The sequence below is a fragment of the Dasypus novemcinctus genome, chromosome 27 (assembly GCF_030445035.2).
Source record: "Dasypus novemcinctus isolate mDasNov1 chromosome 27, mDasNov1.1.hap2, whole genome shotgun sequence".
Taxonomy (NCBI): Eukaryota; Metazoa; Chordata; class Mammalia; order Cingulata; family Dasypodidae; genus Dasypus; species Dasypus novemcinctus.
The window spans coordinates 12,984,046-12,995,447 of record NC_080699.1 but is presented as its reverse complement, the minus strand read 5'-3'; the positions used below and the strand labels follow the sequence as shown (position 1 = coordinate 12,995,447).

The 11,402-nt window shown below is 38.1% G+C and overlaps 1 non-coding gene across 1 annotated transcript; it reads right to left on the bottom strand.

Moving 5' to 3' along the window:
• Positions 1-3,785: 3,785 nt before the first annotated feature.
• On the bottom strand, positions 3,786-3,921 carry LOC111767180 (small nucleolar RNA SNORA2/SNORA34 family). Its single transcript, XR_002799068.1, has one exon. It is a non-coding gene; the product is annotated as a small nucleolar RNA SNORA2/SNORA34 family (small nucleolar RNA).
• Positions 3,922-11,402: the final 7,481 nt, after the last annotated feature.

Sequence of the window (11,402 nt, the reverse complement as noted above, 5' to 3'; positions counted from 1 at the left end):
AGGATCCAGACTCCAACTGGTAAAGAACACAATATCTGGAACCCAAGTAAAATAAACAGGCCTACAAAGAAGTAGGAAAACACAGTCCATAATAAGGAGAAAAATAAATCAATCAAAACAGACCCAGAAATGACACAGATGATAAACTTAGTAGAAAAGTGCATTAAAAGGGTAATTATAACCATATTCCTTATATCTGAAAAGTTAGAGGAAAGAATGAGGAAATTGAACTTTATGTGCTAAAAATGGCAATATCTGAGATAAAAAATTACATTGAATAGGAATAATAGCATTTCAGACACTGCAGCACAAAATATTAGTGAACCTAGAGACACAGCAATAGAAATTACCCAAAGAAATCACAGAGAGAAAAAAAGTCTTAAGTCAGTGAACTGTGAGGCAAATTCAAGTAGCTGAATATATAAATAATTACAGCCCCCAAAGAGGAGAAGAGAGAGGGGACTGAAAAACATTTTGAAGAAAAAAAAGATGAAAAGTTTCTAACCTTGTGAAAATTACAAATATTCAGATACAGAAAGCTCAATGAACCACAAGCATAAGGAACATGAAGAAAACTACATCAAGGCACATCATAATCAAGTTTTTAAAAACCAATGAGAAAGAGAAAATCTCAAAAGCACCCACAAAAAATATACACATTATATTTAGAATAAAAAAGATGTGTATGACAACGTATTTCTTGCCGGGAGTGGTGGAAGCAAGAGGATGGTAGAAAAGCACTTTAAAGTAGTGAAAAAAAAAAACACTTGTTAACCACTAGAATCCACATAAAAAACCCTTCCTAAAAGAAGATGAAAGAAAAACTTTTTTTATGTATACTAAATCTTCATAATTCATCACCCAATGACCAGAAGTCCGTCAAGCAAAGGGAAATTATGCCAAATAGAAAACCGAATATATTTAAAGGAAGGAAGAAGAGTGAAAAATGGTAACTGCGTAAGTAGATTTAAAGATTTTTTCTTATTTAAAATAATAGCTTTAAAGGATAATTGACTCCTCAAATAAAAAATAATAATTCATTGGTATTTGTAACATATGCATAAAGAAAGTGTATGGAAACAATGACACAAAGGCTGAGAGAGAAGAAAAGGACCTTATTCTTTAAAGAATGTATGTAAAGAACTTTTGTAAAGTTCTTATACATGAAATGATAAAAAGTCACATACAGGTAAATTGTGGTAAATTAAAAATGTTTAATATAAGCCCTAAAGCAACAAACTAAAATATCACTACAAAGATTTAAGGAATTTGAAAAAGAAAAGCAAATGAAACCTAAATGGAGCAGAAAAAATAAAAAGATCAAAATGGAGACCAATAAGATAGAAAACAAAACCAATAGATAAAACCAATTAAACTAAATGCTGGTTATTTGAGAAGATCAAAAAAATTGATAAGCCACTAGGTAATCAAGGAATAGAAAAGACATAAATAATATCATGCATGTGGTAGGTGACATTATTACAGATTCTACAGATATGAAAAAGATAGTAAGGAAATATTCTGAAAAACATTACCAGTAAATACTACAACTTACAGGAAGTGGACATATTCCTTGAAAAGACAAACTATGAAAGGTCACAAAAGAAGAAATGACCAGAATAGCTGTATATCATATGAATATATTGAATTTTCAGTTAAAACTTTTAAATAAAACCTTTTCATAGATATCTTGTTTCAGCTGTTACACATGAGCTTAGAAGTTGTCATTTCCATCCTTCCAATGAAAAGGAAAAAGCTGAACAAACAAGGTCAGTGACTTTTTTTTTGTACCTAGGCAAGAATTGAGATCTCAGGACAAACTACCATCTCCAAATCTGGAGAGACAAGCATATTCAAAGAGATAAAACAAACTACATCTCCACACTTAAGAGTAGAAATTTTTGGAGCTATAAACTCTGGAAGGAACACTTAAATGGTGATTTTGATGGATTGCTTGAGACTGAATGTAAATGTGCATGAGAGGGAGAAATTCCTGGGAGCACAGGGTTAGGGCGATTCCCACACTTGTGGTAATCTTTAGGGAAAAGCAAATTAAAAACAATGAGGGGGAATGGCATAGCTCGGTGGGTGAGTTCCTGCTTCCAGTGTATCAGGTCCCAGGTTCAATCCCCGGTATCTCTAAAAAACAAAACAAAACAAAACAAAAACACAATGAGATATCGCTGTACTTTAGAATATCTAAAATTAAGTGAACTGTCCATATCAAGTTCTGGTGAATACATAAAATTGTACGAACATTTTGGAAAACAGTTTGGCAATATTTTAAAAGTAAAATTTGTACCTGCTGTATCACCCCAGCATTCCATTCCTACATATTGACGCTCTAAAAATGAAATCATATATCCATGCAGAGACATGTACATGAATGTTCGTAGCATGTCCATGCAAAGAGTCATTTGTGAATACATGGCAGCTTTATTTGTAGTAGTCCTAAATTGAAAATAACTCATGTCCATAAGCAGTTTAATTTATAAAACTATGATATATCGACATGGTTATACTACTCAGCAATACAAATAAATTAACTATTGATAAAAATTAAAAATGGACAAATCTTAAAGTAATTATTGGTGAGTGAAAGGAGCAAATAAAAAAAGAGTACGTATATATTGTATAATTCAATTTAGATAAAGATCTAGAAAATGCAAACTAATCTATAGTGACTTCAAGCAGATCAATGATTGCATGGGGATGAGGGGGCTGCATATGGGTAAGGAGGAAGGGATTACCAAGTGGCAAAGGAAACTTTTATGGGTAATGGATATGTTCATTATAAATATATGTCAAAATTTATAAAACTGGACATTTTAATCACAAGAATTTGGTATCTGTCAACTCTACCTTAGTAAAGCTGTTTAAAAAGTGACTGCTCTGGTAGTGGTGGGAACTTTGGGGCCCTAGCAGAAGAAAGGCAGAACTTTCTAGCAGGGACATTTCTACAAACCAGACCACTTATGACTGTACAAGAAAAAATACCCCTATCAGAAGAACAGCTCACAATGGAAAATTTATATACCATACTGTGAAAAATAGTGATTGGACTAAGTAGTAAAATCATACCCAATTAAACAGAATTAATGAGCTAAAAATAGCTCTAAAAATCATTCAGAGTGCCAAATAAAGTGTTTGAAAATACTAAAGCATGATTAAGAGACATGAAATGTATTATAGGATAAATGCAAGAGAAGTAATATGGAAAGAAGTAACGACTGGTTTAGAAAAGCATGAATTGTCAGATAAATAGAGTAAACAAAAACTTGGTATATTGCAATGAGCTTTAGGAACAAGATACCACTTAAAAAGGCACCAGGAAGAAAAGATAAGTTATCTATAAAGAATGCCAATTAGATTGGCATCAGAGTTCTTATCAGAAACAAGAGTTGCCAGGGCATAATGGAATAATATCCTGAAAATGCTGAATGAAAAGTAACTGTCAACCAAGTATTCTACAAATGGCTACATATTTTTAAGAATGAGGATAAGAAAAGACAGACTGAGTCCTTACTAATCACTGATTCTCACTTCAAGAAAACTATGAAGTGTACTTCAGAATGAAGAAAATGAATTAAGGAAGGAATGGAAGGCAATGACAGTAAAATTACAAAATAATTAGGAAAATTTTAAAATGGTGTACTGTTGATTAAAGAACAGACAGAATAGAATGAAATGCTCAGAAACAGACCCACATCTTTTTTCTTTTTTTGAGTCCCAGGTTTTTATTAAGACTACAAATAAATATTAGCGCACATCTATCACCAATGACTCAATGTTTCTTTCTAATGAATTGACCATAACATTTCCAAAGTTCTGAAATGGGGAACAGACCATAGGAAGACATTTCTTTTGGCTCCTGTTTGAAACCAACAGCTCCATCAAACTGGAATTGACTCAGCAGGCCCACATTTTTAATGGAACGTGGTATATGAAAGGTGGCACCCCAGATCAGAAGAAATGATAGACTATTCAAAAATTGATTTGAGGACAACTATCCATATGGATAAAAAGTAAATATGATCACTAACTCACATCAAATAAAAATAAATTTCAAATGGATGAAAGTATACACATGAAAAGAAAACATTCAAACAATTAGAAGAAAACATAGTAAAATATATTTATGAAATTTGTATTGGAAAAATAATTAAGCGAGCTACTAAAGTAAAAACCACAATAGAAAAGAATGATATGCTTAACTAAATTAAATTTTTGAAAAAATCATACTACAGGCAAGCCATAGAATGGAATATGATACTTGAAATTCATATAAGCAAAGATTATTATCTAGACTAGTGAAGCAGGCTAATAAGATAGGGAATTAATAGATGGATCTTATGGGAAAGGTGTTGGTGTGGGAGAAGTGGGGTGGGGGCAATGGGGAGTATACGGGTACCTCATGTTTTTTATAATGTAACCTTTTTTGTGATGTATGTATTTTCAAAAAAATATAATTTACAAAAATGATTGGGGTGGGGGAGTGGGGTGTGGGTTATATGGGAACCTCTTATATTTTTTTAATGTAATGTTCTATGTGATCTATTAACTTTAATTAAAAAAAGTATTATAAAAATAAATAAATAAAACTTGTATGCAGAAAAAAAAAAATAGATAGATCTGGAACCTGGCAGAGTCACGTGGACATCAGCAACCCCAAGATGGCTGCTGGAAGACCCTCCCCCAAGATTCTGCCACTGGGAAGAAGACTTCCTCCGGAACCAGGAGAAGCCCGGGATATTCCCCAAGGACTTTATCATTGGGCCCTCCTGGGAGATTGATGGGGTAAATAAGCAATCAAAGTGGGGAACAGCTGGAACTCCTCCCCTGCCATTAGCAAAGGGGTGGAATAATTAGCAGTTAAAAAGCAATGCTGGGCCTGAGTTCTCTCTCTCATGCTCTCTTACGTCTGGACCCGGGCTCCAGCTGCTTCTCCCCAGCTTGGATCACCACGCAAGCAAAACCTGGGCATTTATAACCTATAATGGGGAATTGTAGCCTGTAAATCAGCCCTCTTTATCACTTTTCAGCCCCTTCCTCTCTACCTGGGCCCCCTGCTCTGTTATTTTCTCCCATTTTTCTTCCCTCACTACCTGAATAAATTACTGGCCTAATTCATCTGGCATGCTCTTGAAATTCATTTCTCCAGCATAGGGAAGTGGATGTGGCTCAATTGATAGAGCATCTGCCTACCATATGGGAGGTCCAGGGTTCAAACCCAGGGCCTCCTGGCCCATGTGCAGTGCTGCCACATGAAAGGAGTGCCATGCCATGCAGGGGTGTCCCCCATGTAGGGGAGTGTGCCCTGCAAGGAGAGCTGCCTCACACGAAAAAATAAATAAATAAAATAAAAACATGTTTCCCCAGCATGGCTAAGAACCTAAACGAAATCTAGTAACACTAGAGCTGTGCAATTTAAGTATAATGAGAGTTATATATGCAATTTAAAAATTTTAGTAGCCAAATAGAAAAGGTAAAAATAAACAGGTATAATATATTTTAACAATAAGTTCTACTAGCTCAATATTTCCAAAATATCCTTTTAACCATGTAATACATTTAAAAATTAAGGAGCTATTTTATATTTTATACTAATTCTTTGAAATCCAGAGTTTATTTTATCCTTACAGCACCTATCAATTCAAGTGCTAAACATTCATTATTTGGCCTGTGCATGAATTCAAACTTATCTTATTCTGTATCCAAGGATGCCTAGTTTCCGGAAAGCCAATTAAGTGATATAGGCTCTATAGGGAGGATACAGACTGAATGCGTATTCCAACTTATATCCAGACGGAATGTGCGAGGATATATTAATTCAAGCTTACCAGGAATGTGGGAGATATGTTAATTCAAAACCCATCTGCTACTCAGACGAACACTTAAAACTCTAAGAAACTAACAAAAAAAGTCCTGTTGCATAAAAACACCTTTGACTCCCCACTCCTACAGTCTCTGTATAAAAGTGACCCAAGAATCCTGTTCCAGGCTCGGTTTCTTTGGACAGAAGACCACCGAGCCTGGCCGGCTGTTAATAAATCTTCCTTCTAAAATTCTCACATGCTGGCCTTCAATACTGCGATCACCTGACTACTCTCTGCCACAACAATCAGAAAGATCTCTATTTAGACTTAATCAAATTTACAACCGAAAATGTAGACTCAAAACCCAAATTTCCAAAAACTGAATTAAGAATCAGTTCTCAACTAACGTGAAATTAATTTATCTTAAATAAAATTAAAAACTATTTTTCTCAATTGCAGTAGCCATATTTCAAGGGCTCAGTAGTAATAAATGGCTAGCAGCTACTGTATTTTTCAGCACTGATCTAGAATAATAAAGGATACTTAGAAATCTATAAGAAAAAGACTAGAACCCATAAAAATGGAAATGTGTAAGTTGACATTTTCCCCATGTTTATTTTGAATCTCAAACAAAAGTAGTGTCAAATGAAACAAATAAACAAACCCTCGACTCTATTTTCATTCAAACCTGAGACAGATATATGCTCACTTTAAATTCTATGTAAGGTCAAAGGCTATGCAGGAGGAAGCACCGTGAAATGAGTCCATGCTTCTAGTTTTCAGCGATGGGTCAGGACCTAGGTTAGCAGAGGCTTCATAAGTCCTCCTGGACCTGATTTAGTTAAAAATGAACAAGATGGAGCTATAAAAACAATGAAACTGATAAGCCATGTTTGTGGCAAATTGGCATTTTAACACCATCTATTTTGTTTACATTAATATAAATGCTCATGTTCATTTAGGGTAGGAAGTGTTATCATATGAACTTATACTATTCTATTTATTTAAAATATAAAAAACAAAACCAAAAGAACCCAACATTAATGACCACTGTTGTACTTGGATAGAAAGCAAGCCAAATTAACTATTGGCAAAATTCCTTCACATTGGCACCAAAATGGAAGAGCAACATTAGTATGTTTGCAAGCTAGCATAATTTCAATTTAGAGTTGATTGAAACCCATGGGACTCAGATTACAAATTAGATATGGGTACATAAAGGGTGCACATTTAAGGAAGAAATGTTTGCTTATTTTGTTTTTTTGTCTGTTCATTGTTAAATGAACAGATGCTACAGGGGAAGACATTTTTGGTTGTTATAAGCTTTAATTAAGATGAAAGAAGCCAGAGCTATGTATGAAGCAAGATGGGACTTGCTACATGAGTAAGAAACTTGTACTTGCATATGCACCCATATGTGGTCTAATTCTGAGAATAATGAGTGCTTATGTTAGTCTTCTTACTGTTGTGCTCTATAATAGTAAATGTGATCAAATATCAACCACTGAGCCTGGTGTCTCATTATCCAATGCAGGGTCAGATCCAGGCATTTTGAGACCTAAAGCTTATATGATTTTGGGAACTCTTTTGAAGATAAAGGATATAAAGTTTAAAATGGAAGATTAGTAACTAAAATAAGTATTTGTCTTTTCTGTTTACTTAGTCACAATCTAAACATTCTTAGATACTACGATTCTAACTCATGATTATATCTATGATTTTGACCATCATAGGTTAAAGTTTTTATTTTAATTCATAAAAATAATTGTTGACATGTTGATGTTTCTGCCGGTCTACTGATAGACATTGATGACATAATATCGGGTAAACGAAAAATGAAAACCAGATTCACATGCTGTAACAGAACATGAAGAAATACTTTTCAGAACTGAATGCAACCAAAAGAATCCAGTTACTTCCACCTCCCACGCTGGTGCATTTGGTCACCTGGTATAGTATTTTTTCTCTATGTAACATCATCTGGATCACAAATACTGAGGTGGCTTTTGTCTTTCTAATTTTTCCGCTTTCCTTTCCAATATTCCCATAACCCCAGGGTTAATCGTCCTGGAAGTTGCAGAGGCCCTGTCTAACACAGGACAGCACCAATGTAAAAACCGTCCTCTTAAGATAATCGTTTTTGATGAGGCCTGCTCTATTTGCAACCTTCGTTTTCTTTCTCGTGGTTTTGTTCTTTTATAATTTCAGTTCAAAGTTTTGCATTTATCCAGCGGAACACTAAACCAGTTATCACTCCGGTGAGTTAAGGACATGCTAAAGTTATTTAAAATTTGAGATTGGAATTTAAGACGAAGGCTACCAGACCCAAAGGATCTTTTGTGTGCAGCAGTGATATGAATTGGTGGTGGGTTAAATTAACTGTACTCATGTGTGAAAAGGCCAAGAGTAGAGCAACCTTTAATATTATGAGGTGATAAAACACTGCCATTTATAACAATAAATGAAAGTATTATGTTTAGTTGGTTGTAGAAGAAATTTTAGACAGAGCAAGGTACCAGCACCCAAATAGGTTTTGATCAGAACATAGAAGCTAAAAGAACTTATTAAAAACCACAGACTTCTAGCCTTTGTGAACTCTAATTGTGGATAAGAATCAACAGACAAATTAAATGTAAGTGAATTAAGAAAGGCCCCATTCCCAAGTGATTTGAGTTTCAAAGGAATGTTTTTTCCTTTTTCCCAAGAAGGTTGCCAGAGAACTTTAAGCACAACAAAGCAACCCATTAACCTTTGATGCTGTCCACAGATTGAGTTGTTTTGGAAAGGAGTCAAATTCTATGTTCTCACAGAAGCCAGAAGTCAACATTTCTACATATTTACATAGCACCCCCCTGCCCCGCCTCATCAGGAAAAAAAGACTTAAGGGAACCCCAGCCCAGACCAGGGGAAGGTCGTAGATAAAGGGATCAGTGCATGGAGACAATTCTGTATAACACGGGGAGTTTTGTCTGCGAGGTCTTATTTCATATGAAATATAAGGAGAGTGAATTCATTCAGCAAAAATTACCAGCTGTGCTTTCCTAGACATGGGAAAAAATGTCATAAGTTCACAATAATTCAACACATCTCTGGGAAGGGTAAAAGGGAACTCACATTTATTGGCACTTGCTATGTACAAGGCACTTTATTCTATTGCATTTAACATATAGATTTCCTGTTTCCCATGTGAGGAGAGGTGACAACTTTGCTTATCTCTTCTAAGGAAATCTTTTTTTCAAAAATCCCTCAAAGACTTGCCGGCAATCACCAGTGATTGCCCATTTATTTGTTTGTCTCTTCATCTAGACTGTGAGCTCCTGGGAGGGCTGGACCATTACCCAATCACTGTGATAGTCGCAGAGTATTCTTTGGAGGAGCACGAGATGCGTTTGACCCTGCCTTTTTGGTATTGATAAAGCGCAATAATGGACTCAAGTCTAACTGTGGTTACCGTAGGAAGAAGGTTTATGTGCCTTTGTGGTTCTTTCTTTCAGTCCAGAGTCATCCATTCTCTGCTACTTTTCTGCTTCATGAAGGTCCTTTCTTGTTTGGTCCTACCCATGAGGCTGGCGGGTGTCTGTTTTCAGGTATAAAATGAATGCACCAGAGGGGCGTCGTTTACTGGGAACATCTGAGCAGGTGGAAATCAAAGGGTCAAACCTGGAGAAATGCTCTTACTCTCAATGTCCAGAGGAGAGGCTGGACCCTAAATGGGGAAATGGGGTCCTTAGGGCTATCAGAATTCTTGGGTGCTGTCCCTGCACGGTCTCACTGTGGCAAGCCCCTTCCTCAGCACTGCCCTTGGCTTAGTTAAGCAGCTTCACCCCCCTGGGGCCTAAACGCCCCCAGCACCTGACCCCGCGTCTGCGGCCACTGTCCACACCACACACACACCTCACCCCAAACCCACAGCTGGTCCCGCGTGAAAAGCTAACCGTTCCACCTCTCGGCCGCCCGCCCCTTTTCACACGGGTTTGATTTAAAGGAAATCCACTCACCTGGAGCACAATAAGGGCACAAGCCCGGGGATCCTTCTCGCTGGGCACCCACCTGCTGGCTGAGCCCCTGTGCTGACGGTGCTTCCTGATAACTCCTCATGGCACCCCTCCCTCCCGGGGACCTGTAAGTGACAAACGTCTCTTCTCAGGCACCGTGGCATCCGTGGCCCATGGTACCGCACCTGACCTCCACCCGGACCCAGATTTGAATTCCACGTAACCAGCTGGGAACACGGGCAGTGCCTCAACCTAGGAAGGAGGGGAGATCAGAAACATGCAGGGAAGCGGTGTGGAAGGGGAATCGGGATGAGTTGGTTCAGATTCTTCTGGTTGCAAGCAACAAAAAAAATGACTTGCCAGCTTCACCTAAGTCGGGATTGACCGAAAGGATATTCGGGCATTTCTCAGAGTCCAGGCAAGGTTGCCACCTCTGCTCTTGGGAAGGGCAGGAGGCGTGTGCCTTCCCGGGACCCTGCCAGCTCGCGCCCCTCCGCTTACAGTCCACCCTTCCATGCTCCTTCGTGAGGCCGGGGCCGGGAGTCTGCAGACCCGAGTCCTGCTTTGCCAGGGGCTCCTCTTAGACTTTTCTGGTAGGCGGCAGTGGGGGGAAACTGCCAGGCTGGCGGAAGAAGAAGAGCTTGCTCCTTCCCGTCTGCTCTGTCCTGTCAAGACCACCCAGACAATTCCTGGAGGACGCCGCTCTTTGTCCGGGTAGGGCTCGGGCTCCAGGCTGCAGTTTTTCTGGCTCGGCCGGAGTCCCGGTAGGCAGCAGCACCTGCTCCTGGCATCGCCTTCTCTGCGGTCGGAGCTTCAGCTGCCGTGGCTCTTACTCCAAGTTCTGACCATTCTAGCCTCTTCCCTTTGCTTCTGTACTTACTGAACTCCATTCTATCTTAGTATTCTTTTTCGGCCTTTTCAGATCTTCAGGAGCTACTTCTTTATATTAAAAAATCTCTTGTTGAAATGCCAGGGGTGGATTCTGTCTCACAAATAAATACTGACTGATCCTGGACTCAGCAGAAGGAGGTTGTGGACAGTTTTTTTTTTCCCCCTGAGCAGAGCCATCATACTCGAACAATCAAACCTGCTCTCGGGCCCTAAGGTTTACTCTTGTTTCAAAGGCCGGGGACAGGTAGACTGGTTAGCTCAGCATACAGCAGGGGTCTACTCTTGGGGCAGTCAGCTTTGGTGAGTGGGTAAGTGTCAGGGTGATCAGACGTGGTACACTGAGAGCAGGCCCTGGAGAAGGAGGACATCTGCTGTATAATCACCAATTAGGGTAATTATACAATCCTAAATGACTTCTGAATCCCCAATGAGATAAAATTACATTCCATTTAGATTCGGTATTAATTCTATTATTCCATTTTCTATTATTTAGAAGTTGATGATATATGTGGATGTTTTTAGTAACTCAGAATATTTCAACTTCTCCATAAATTGCAGAGTTTAAAATAACTAGTTTCCAGGACAGTGTTTATGCCAGGGCAGTTAACCACTCTATACACCTCCTTCCCTTGCCCTAAGTACGTAATTTATGCTAGGCCCAGTACGCAATTTGATCATCCTGTATTTTAGCACTTATCTT